Here is a 10190-nt window from a genome sequence, read left to right as displayed (position 1 = left end):
GATTAAGAAGTCGCTGTTACGAATAGCGCTTATAGCGTTAGTTTTTTTCCCAATAAAAACGCTGTTCTAAACAGCGCTTTTTACACAATTTTGTTGCCAAAAAAACGCTATTGCTAATAGTGATTTTAACAAAAAAAAATTTCCAGAAAAAACGCTATTTCTAATAGCGATTTCAGTTAAATGAAAACGCTATTTCTAATAGCGATTTCAGTCCTCATATATACGAAGCCCCCCCTCGTTTGCATACGTTTTTCAGAATATGTTTTTCAGACTTAGGTTTTTCGGCATCTCGCTCTCAGCTCACTCTCCATCTCTCAACCTCTCCATCTATCAGCCTCTCCATCTCTCACCCTCCTCCATCTCTCACCCTCCTCCATCTCAGCTCGCTCTCGCTCTCTGCTCTCGGTCTCTGCTCTCACTCTCTGTCTCTGCTCTCTCTCTCTCTCCGTGGTATGACATTAACCCTAATTTTATGTATTTAGTTTTTGTGTTTGTAAATGTGTTGTATTTTTCTGTCAATGTTAGGGTTTTACATGTGAATTATTAAATGTGTTAGGGTTTTTATCATTGTGGTTATGAAATTAGGGTTTGGAATTTTTTGAAATCAGGGTTAGGGTTTTTCTGTCAATGTTAGGGTTTTTAAATGTATTTGAATTTTTTGGAATCAGGGTTAGTTTTTGAATTTTTTGGAATTATTAAATGTATTTTTTTGTCAATGTTAGGGTTTTTATCATTGTGGTTATGAAATTGAATATGGTTATGAATGTTTATGCTTTGTCAGTGTGGTTGTGGTGATGAAATTAGGGTTTGATATCAGATTGTTCACATTATTAGGATTGTTCAAATTAGGATATCATTTTAGGGTTCACATTATTAAGGGTTGTAATGCTTTTGAATTTTTATGCTTTTGAATCATAAATCGGGTTTGGAATTTTTTTAATTTTTTGAATTTTTTAAATAAATCATAAATATGAGAATTGAGAATTGAGAATTGAAATTTGGAATGATGAAATTCGTAAATCATCAATTCATATAATTGATAATTGTTAATGTCATATTATGAAATTCATATAATTGAGAATTGAGAATTGAGAATTGAGAATTGAAATTTGGAATGATGAAATTCGTAAATCATCAATTCATATAATTGATAATTGTTAATGTCATATTATGAAATTCATATAATTGAGAATTGAGAATTGAGAATTGAAATGACGAAATGTTTATATTTTTAAATTTGAAATCAGGAATTAGAATTTTGAAATTATGCTTGTGAATCAAAATGTCTATATTTTGAATATTGAATAAACCAACGTACATTTGTTGAATTGGAAATTGTTTTTTTTTTGCTTGTGAAGAGGAATTAAAAGGAAATTAGGGTTTTAAAAGTAATTTTTTTTAATTAAGAATTGCGATTAAAAAATCCGAAATTCATATAATTGATAATTGTTAATGTCATATTATGAAATTCATGTATTTGAGAATTGTTGATTTGAAATTATGAAATGTGTATATTTTGAAATTTAAAATTTGAAATCAGAAAATGGAATTTTGAAATGATGCTTGTGAGTTTTTTTTTTTTTTTTTGCTTGTTAACAGGAATTAAAAGGAAATTAGGGTTTCAAATTATGGTTTTAAAAGTAATTTTGTTTAATTAAGAATAAAAATAGTAAAAATTGTAATTCATATAATTCGTAATTGTTAATGTCATATTACGAAATTCATGTAATTGAGAATTGTTGAATTGGAATTATGAAATGTCTATATTTTGAAATTTGAAATCAGAAATTAGAATTTTGAAATTATGCTTGTGAATCAAAATGTCTACATTTGTTGAATCAAATTATGGTTCAGAAATTGTTAATGTCTAATTTCTACAAAATATAATTATTAAACAAAAAAATATTTAATTTTGAATGTATCATGTATTAAAAAAATATTTAATTTTCTCTCCATGAAAAGATCATGTTCTCTCAAATAAAAGATCATGTTCTCTGAAATATTTAATTTTGACTCTATTTGATTAAAAAGAAATATTTTTATTGGTTTATCAAAATATTTAATTTTGACTCTATTTTATTAAAAAGAAATATTTTTATTGGTTTCTCAAAATATTTAAATTTGACTCTATTTGATTTTTAAAAAAAAAAATTGGTTTAATTTCGTTTGGTTTATTTCACTATATTTGGGGTCAGGCAGCCAAAATATGATTAAAACATTTAATGAGCTGAATTTGTAATACATATAATAGTATTCTAGTACAAATTAAAATTTTCTGAGAAAACTGAAGAAAATTTGAAAAAGTTTTTGAAATGGGTATTGAACGAACTAACTTATCGCCTTTTTCACTTTGTGATTGTCCACTACCATTGAAAAGGAAAATCTAAACATTATGTTTTAATAATGTTTATTCATGTTTGTATAATATATGCATGAAAAGAGTAATAAATTTAGAGTAGTTACAATATATGCATGAAAAGAGTAATAAATTATTTTAATTAATAGTCCATAGCAATTTCGTACGTAAGAAGGGAAAAAAAAAATTGGCACTTTGATGGGTAAGCATGTGTTTTGTAATACCAAATAATTGGTACGGATGGCCCGATAGATTCACATGGATAAATATCCAAAATGTAGTCCATACATTTAACCACCAACTTCAATTTAATTATCTCTAATTTTTTGCCATTATAAATTATCTCTGTAATTATTTTTTTGTTTTTGTATGTGTAAGAAAAAAAAGGAGTAAATAAATTTAATTTTTTTCTTACTTTTCAGAACGATCCAAAATGATCCAAAATCAGGTTTTCTTACTTTTCAGAACGATCCAAAATGATCCAACATGGAAACACTTCAAATAATTTTTCAGTTTCTAGCATCAAAGGATTCAATCACATCATCACTTCTTGTTCTCTCCATTTGCTATAGGTAAATAGAGCATTAATAAACATAGGCAAATAGCTCGTTTATAGTTTTGACAATGCTCAATTTCATTTCATGTCTAATTGTTTCAGACATGTCATATAATTTCACATACACTAGCACATGCTGATGTAATGCCCCTAATTCTTTCTAGGACATCTTGTAGCTTATATAGACTCATGTGTACGGTATAACTCGTGCTCTGATACCACTCTATCACGACCCAAACCCGCTACTATAGGTATGACCGGCCAGTAATCCTAAGATTACCGAAGGCCACTTAAATAGATTTACAAAATTAGGGGTTGGCGGAAGCAAATATCATAATTATTCTGTCCATAGAGGTGTGCAGACATATATGCATGAAAAGAGTAATAAATTATTTTAATTAATAGTCCATAGCAATTTCGTACGTAAGAAGGGGAAAAAAAAAATTGGCACTTTGATGGGTAAGCATGTGTTTTGTAATACCAAATAATTGGTACGGATGGCCCGATAGATTCACATGGATAACTATCCAAAATGTAGTCCATACATTTAACCACCAACTTCAATTTAATTATCTCTAATTTTTGGCCATTATAAATTATCTCTGTAATTATTTTTTTGTTTTTGTATGTGTAAGAAAAAAAAGGAGTAAATAAATTTAATTTTTTTCTTACTTTTCAGAACAATCCAAAATGATCCAAAATCAGTTTGTTGTTTTAATTTTATAAGAAAGCCTCTATGCCCTCTACAAAATGGACGAGGGTTACTAGTTCACATAGGAAATAACTTTGTCATTAAGGTCCGTAATGGCACAAGTTGGAGTAAATCAAATTAACTTATATTTTCCATAAATCTGAACAATTACATCACCAGGTTAAAAAAATCTCTCTCAATGTTTGCACCCTGTATTTTATATTGTCCAAATCAATCGCGTCACCCTCTACTAAATATCTCTCAACCTATTTTATTTTTCGCCACTAATTCGAAAGAATTAAGACAACAAGTATACTTCTTGTTATGTGTTTTTTAGATTAAGACAATAGAGCAATGACAACAAAGAACATTCACGTTGAAAAGATAAGAGTCTTCACATAGGAAGTAAATGAGACACAATCTATAACTCCACGTATAGATGAAATCTCAGCTGTTCTGTTATACGAATAAAAATAAGTGAAAAAAATGAGAAAATAAACAGTAATAATCAAGTTGAGACACAAATATATAGTTGACAAAATACAAATTGAATTAATGTTTCACCTCTACAGTTCCTTCAACCCTGGAAAATATAAATTGATAAAAAATTAGAGGATTGCTTTTATTTGTGGCTTCTGCAAATTTTAATGTTTATTTTACAAGTACAATTCGATATATGTATATTGTTGATATTTTAATATTTATTGTTTCATTGAAGCAAGTATATGGCAACTGTTCCAATTATCTTTTACTGGGGGGGAAACATAATTCGGGATCCCGATGAAGGTGTGTCATATGATGCTGAGCCGAAAGGGATATATATGGTGCAACTTGGCACCACACTTGGCAATTTGGAGGTGATGTTTATGTCCAAGGTCGCAAGTTACGGGGAAACAGTCCGATTGATCTTCAAATGTAGATATCCTTATCGCCAGTGGCAAGCAACCAGCAAATACAAAATATTACCGATAAATGACGATGAGGCGTTGAACACCGTTTTAAGTATCGGTGGAAATTTCGAACCACCAAATTGTTTGGAAGTGTACATTCAGAAAGAGGTTGTACAGAATCTTCCGAATATAACACAGATAGATTCGCATCCGTTCACTACATTGCTGACACATGGGGTTGACACGACAGCATTTCAGTCTCCTATGTATGAATCAAATGAATGTTATGCAGCTGGCTACACACAACAGACATTTCATGGCCATGGTGGAGAATCAAGTTCACATGGTGGATACGAGACTGAATTTCACAATAATACCCAAGATGTGCCCACCTATAGCCATCATACGACTCCAGTTGAAGTTGCTGGTAATATGGCTGAAACGGTTAATTTTGTGCAGTTTGCTGACAGTGACATGTACAGTCCTGATGTCGCCCTAGACAATGATGAGAATGAAATGTGTGATGAAAAAAATTTATTGGGCAGATCAGATGATGATGATGATGAAGAAGATGATGTCGACGCTCCCGTTGATATTCAGAATGCCCCCATTCCACCTAGACCTGAAATCCCTTTCTTTGAAAACATTCACATGGGTGGTGATTTTGACATTAGTAACCGCGATGTCGTTCCCCGTAACCGAATCTGGAATGCTGAAAATCCAGAGTTGGACAAAGGGATGGTTTTCGTTGATAAGAAGCAACTCGTACATGCTGTGAAATTGTACCGTGCAACAAATAATCGAGAGTACAAAGTCGTAACCTCCAAGCGAGACGTTTGGGTGTGTGCTTGCAAGCACGACTGTAGATGGTGGTTGCGTGCATCTCTTAGTAAAAGACATGGGCTTTTTGAAATAAAGCAGTATAGGGGTCCTCACCATTGTTTATACCCACGAACGAACAGGGACCACACAAATATTAGCTCCAGTTACATTGCTTCTCATCTTTTGGGACAAGTTGCGGTGAGTATACAAAATAAATGTTTACATTTATATACACATTGTTTATTTAAAGTGTTCACACCAAAATTGTGTCTTTAAGTGTTCACACCAAAATAATCTGACTCATAAGTATTGTTGTATGCAGAACGAACCTGATATGCCCATTAAGAATGTCATCGAAGACATAAAAAAGTCCATGAACTATACTATACATTACAAGAAGGCGTGGCATGCAAGGGCAAAGGCAATTAGAATGGTATTCGGAGATTGGGATGAATCATATATGATGTTGCCTAAATTCATGTATGCATTACAAACATCTAATCCTGGCACCATCGTGCAATGGAAGCATAGATATACCGGAAATACAACCATTATGCCCGTCTTCCACTTTGTTTTTTGGTCTTTCAAACCCGTCATCGATGGATTCAGACATTGTAGGCCTGTTATAACCATAGATGGTACATTCTTATACGGGAAATACACTGGTGTGTTGCTTGTAGCAACGATTGTCACCGCCAATGGCAAAGTACTACCGCTTGCATTTGCTGTTGTCGACAAGGAGAGTTTGGAGTCTTGGTCGTTCTTCATTTCAAATATCAAGGAACATATTGTCATGGACCGACAGGGAGTGACTTTGATATCCGATCGAGCTGAGAGTATTTTAGCTGCTGTGAGGCGGCATTGGTTGAATCCCTCGCTCCAATTTGTTGGATATCATCGGCACTGCCTTTGACATGTTTGTAGTAACTTTAACACTACGTTCAGAAATAAGGAGCTGAAACAACTTCTATGGAAAGCAGGAAGTGCTCATCAACGACGAAAGTGTAATGGTTACTTACAACAAATACAGGCTATTGACCAAGAAGCCATCACTTGGGTTTACAAGATGAATCCTGAGGAGTGGGCCCTTTCGTATGACGGTGGACATCGCTGGGGGGTATTGACTAGCAATGATGCAGAGTGCTTCAATAGCGTCTTGAAAGGTGCAAGGAACTTACCTATCTCAGCTATGGTTGAATTTACATTTCGGCGGCTTGTAAAATATTTTGACGAGATGGGAGCCCAAGCTGAACTAGATGTACGAAATGAGTTCCAATACCCTAGACAGATGCAAAAAACTATTGAGGATGGCATCGCAAGGGCAAATACTTTCAAGTTGATATCATATGACAGGTTAGTTTGTAATATAAATTAAATTATTGTTATTATGTTGTCAATTTAACTACACCTAAAAACATGAACTTCATTAGTTTCTATTACAATTTTTTTATAGGCCACGCCGCGTGTTTGAGGTGCAAACATCTTTTCGCCATGGACGAGATCGCAATACACAAATTGTGCGGATGAATCAACCCACGTGCAGTTGTGGGAAATATGAGATACGACACTATCCATGTTCTCATATGCTCGCTGTAATGTCTGAATGCGGTGGCAATCCATTCGAGTACGTTGATCTAGTATATAGGCTTCCTGTATACATGAGGGTTTGGGAAACTAAATTCAATCCAATACCGCATCAAGATTATTGGGCTGATCCGCAGTGGACTTTAATGCCTAATGTACTGCGTTTGCGACAAGTGAAACGGGGTCGTGCATCTATGTCTCGTATTCCGAATGAGATGGACATATCAGATAGGCGTTTGACCGCTCGTTGCAGTGAGTGCCAGCAGACAGGTCATGACAGGCGAACATGTCCGGCGCGACTTGGTCGATGAAGACTATGTAATACTTACATATTGTAATAGATCTTTTTGTAATTCTTTATTTGTAATAGATCATTTTCTTTTCTTTTGTAATTCATTATTTGTAAACGGGGTCATACATTTAATAGAACATTTTTTATTTGTAATAGATCATTTCTGTTGTTTAATTCTTTATATATTGTAATTGTTTTATTTGCTTGACAAAATTTACAACTATCATAGTTTTTATTCTCTACTTCATTCAAAATGTTTATTACAGAATTTTATTTAAAATCACATAGTTCTTCTTTCATTTTAAGATTTTAATATTTCGACTGATTCAAGCATTTTGTACATTTAGAATTTATGAATTACATGTACGTAATTTACAAATTTTTTACTTTATTGCAAAACAAAAATTACAAAATCAATAATGAAGTTGTCGAATATGCCATAAATGTAACGAATTTTGTCAAATATGTCAAAATCAATAATGAGGTTATGTCAAATATGCCAAAATCAATAATGAAGTTTTGAAAAAAAAATGATCATTCCATTTTGTTTGTAAATATTGACATACAAAAACTATCCACATGTTATTGGTCATTATTAAGCTTATGTAACTGAGATCGTAAAATGACTTTGTAAAAGATTTTTATATTAGTCCGAAGCATAGATAACGATAGGTTATGTTGAATTGCTTATCATATTTAATGGCACATAATATGCAAAATTTTGATTTTAGTTAATTGCTTCCATGTTAATGGCACACAAATTTATACTTTTAAAATAATCGACCACATTTATTTTCCAAGTCGTCATGTACATAATAATTTGAGCTTAATTGATATAGTTAAATTACATGCTCACCAATACAGTTTTTCAAAATGTATTTGTTTTTCAACTGTACAGGCTTCATGGCACATCTACCTGATGAGGTCCCCCTTTTGAGTCATCCACATCGGGCTGACAGTATATGGGAGGACCCGGTATGCAATAACGTTTGTTGGACTTTACGCGTACAATGAAAATACACTGCATTTTGTTTTTCATTTCCTTGATAATGCTATAATTTAAAATACTCATTCTGTTATGCAGGACCAGTCACGCACCGTGGTGGCATGCCGACGGGGAGATTCCGGCCTGTGGGATCGTCCATTGGATCATAGAGTCTTGCAGTGTCTACTACGCGCGGGATTCTATGGTGTATATCGTATAGGCCATATTAGACTGGACCACCCACTCATTACTGCTCTCGTAGAGAGATGGCGCACAGAGACTCATACATTTCATTTCCCGACCGGTGAGGCCACCGTCACATTGCAGGACGTATCTGTCCTATACGGTCTACGGATTGATGGGCGAGCAGTTACTGGGCTTGACCCATCATTGACGACGGAGCAGTGGATAGTGCTATGTGCTGAGCTATTGGGAGTAGCACCTACACCTGCAGACTTACAGGCAGGTAGAGTGAGGGTGAGGTGGCTGTCGGAGCATTTTCAGGGCGATTTTCCAGATGATGCTGCAGATGAGTTAGTACAGCAGCATGCGCGAGCATATATTCTGTGGCTTATTGGGGGGGGTACTTCTCCCTGATAAGTCATAGAACCTGCTCAAGCTGATGTATTTGCCACTGTTGAGAGACATTGACGTCATCGGCCAGTACAGCTGGGGCGCCGCGGCTTTGGCATGCTTGTATAGGATGTTATATCGAGCCACTCAGGTGGGTGTGACTCAGATCGGAGGACCCCTTGTCTTGCTACAGGTTAGTAAGAATTTTATTACATGTCAATTCATATTGTATGACATATATCAGTATTGTAATTGCGTTCAAACTATTGCAGATTTGGGCGTGGGAGAGATTGATTCGCATTGCCCCGTCTAGGCGGCAACTAGTTGCTCCTGGTGAGGTTCCTATCGGGCAGGGAGACATGCAGATGCCGGCCGGACCTCGAGGTAGCCGGTGGAGGGTTGACATGAGCCACGAGGTCATATCGACCCACGTAGTGGTCGTGTATAGAGACCAGCTTGACCGGATGATAGACGGCGAGGTATCAAATTTAAATACCTAAATTTTAATTGTCATATGGATTGTATATGTTTATGAGCGATTTTTAATAGACTTGTCATTATTGTAGTTTATCTGGCAGCCTTATGCTGATGTCCTCCACATGCTCCCAGACTACTGCCGCCTAGGTGAGGATATATGGATGGCGAGAGTACCACTCATTTGTTTTGACGTGGTTGAGTGGCATCTCCCTGATCGTGTCCTCCGACAGTTTGGTCGGGTCCAGGCCGTGCCGGATCGGTGTGACACCGAGTGGCGGTTGCATGCGACGGATAGACGTGGCCGAGCCAGCACTGACTGGAGTCAGCATCATATGCGATACATACAGTTGTGGGATGCCCGTCGCGACACTATTGTACAGGCTGACTGGAGCGATGGGGTCCTCCCCTCTCCCGACCCTTACATGTTGTGGTATCGGCGACATACACACCTACTTGTCGGTAATCCGAGCCACCTGTCCGAGGCCGGATATCAGGGAGTTGGGCCTTCTCTCGAGTCATTGGTGAGTAGCGTACTATATCTCCGATAATTGTTAATATCATAATTGATTATTTTCAGTCAACTATAGCCTAATATATCTATTTTTTTTACAGGTGGTTCGAGCTGGGAGGTCATATCACTTGGCTGAGGACGCCATTTTCAGACGTGATGGACAGCTTGGTCTGCAGGCCCTTGTAGAGATCAGAGAGTTATTGTACGAGGGGATCCAGCATGCCCATCGGGTAGATCGTCTGCATTTTGGGGACTACGGTGTACACACTGCAGCAGCTGCTCCAGACACATCAGTCCCGTCCACGTCAGTGCCTTCCAGTTCAGCGCCAGCCACAGCAGGTCCTTCGACTTCAGTCACCCCACCACATGATACCCCATACATTTCTCCATATTCCCCACACGTACATCTTACCCAGCATGCTGACCCTGACCCTGATTGGTCACCGCCCCGCT

Source organism: Camellia sinensis, chromosome 7 (assembly GCF_055761805.1).
Source record: "Camellia sinensis isolate YWXY chromosome 7, ASM5576180v1, whole genome shotgun sequence".
Classification (NCBI taxonomy): Eukaryota; Viridiplantae; Streptophyta; class Magnoliopsida; order Ericales; family Theaceae; genus Camellia; species Camellia sinensis.
Note: the sequence above shows the minus strand (reverse complement) of the source record.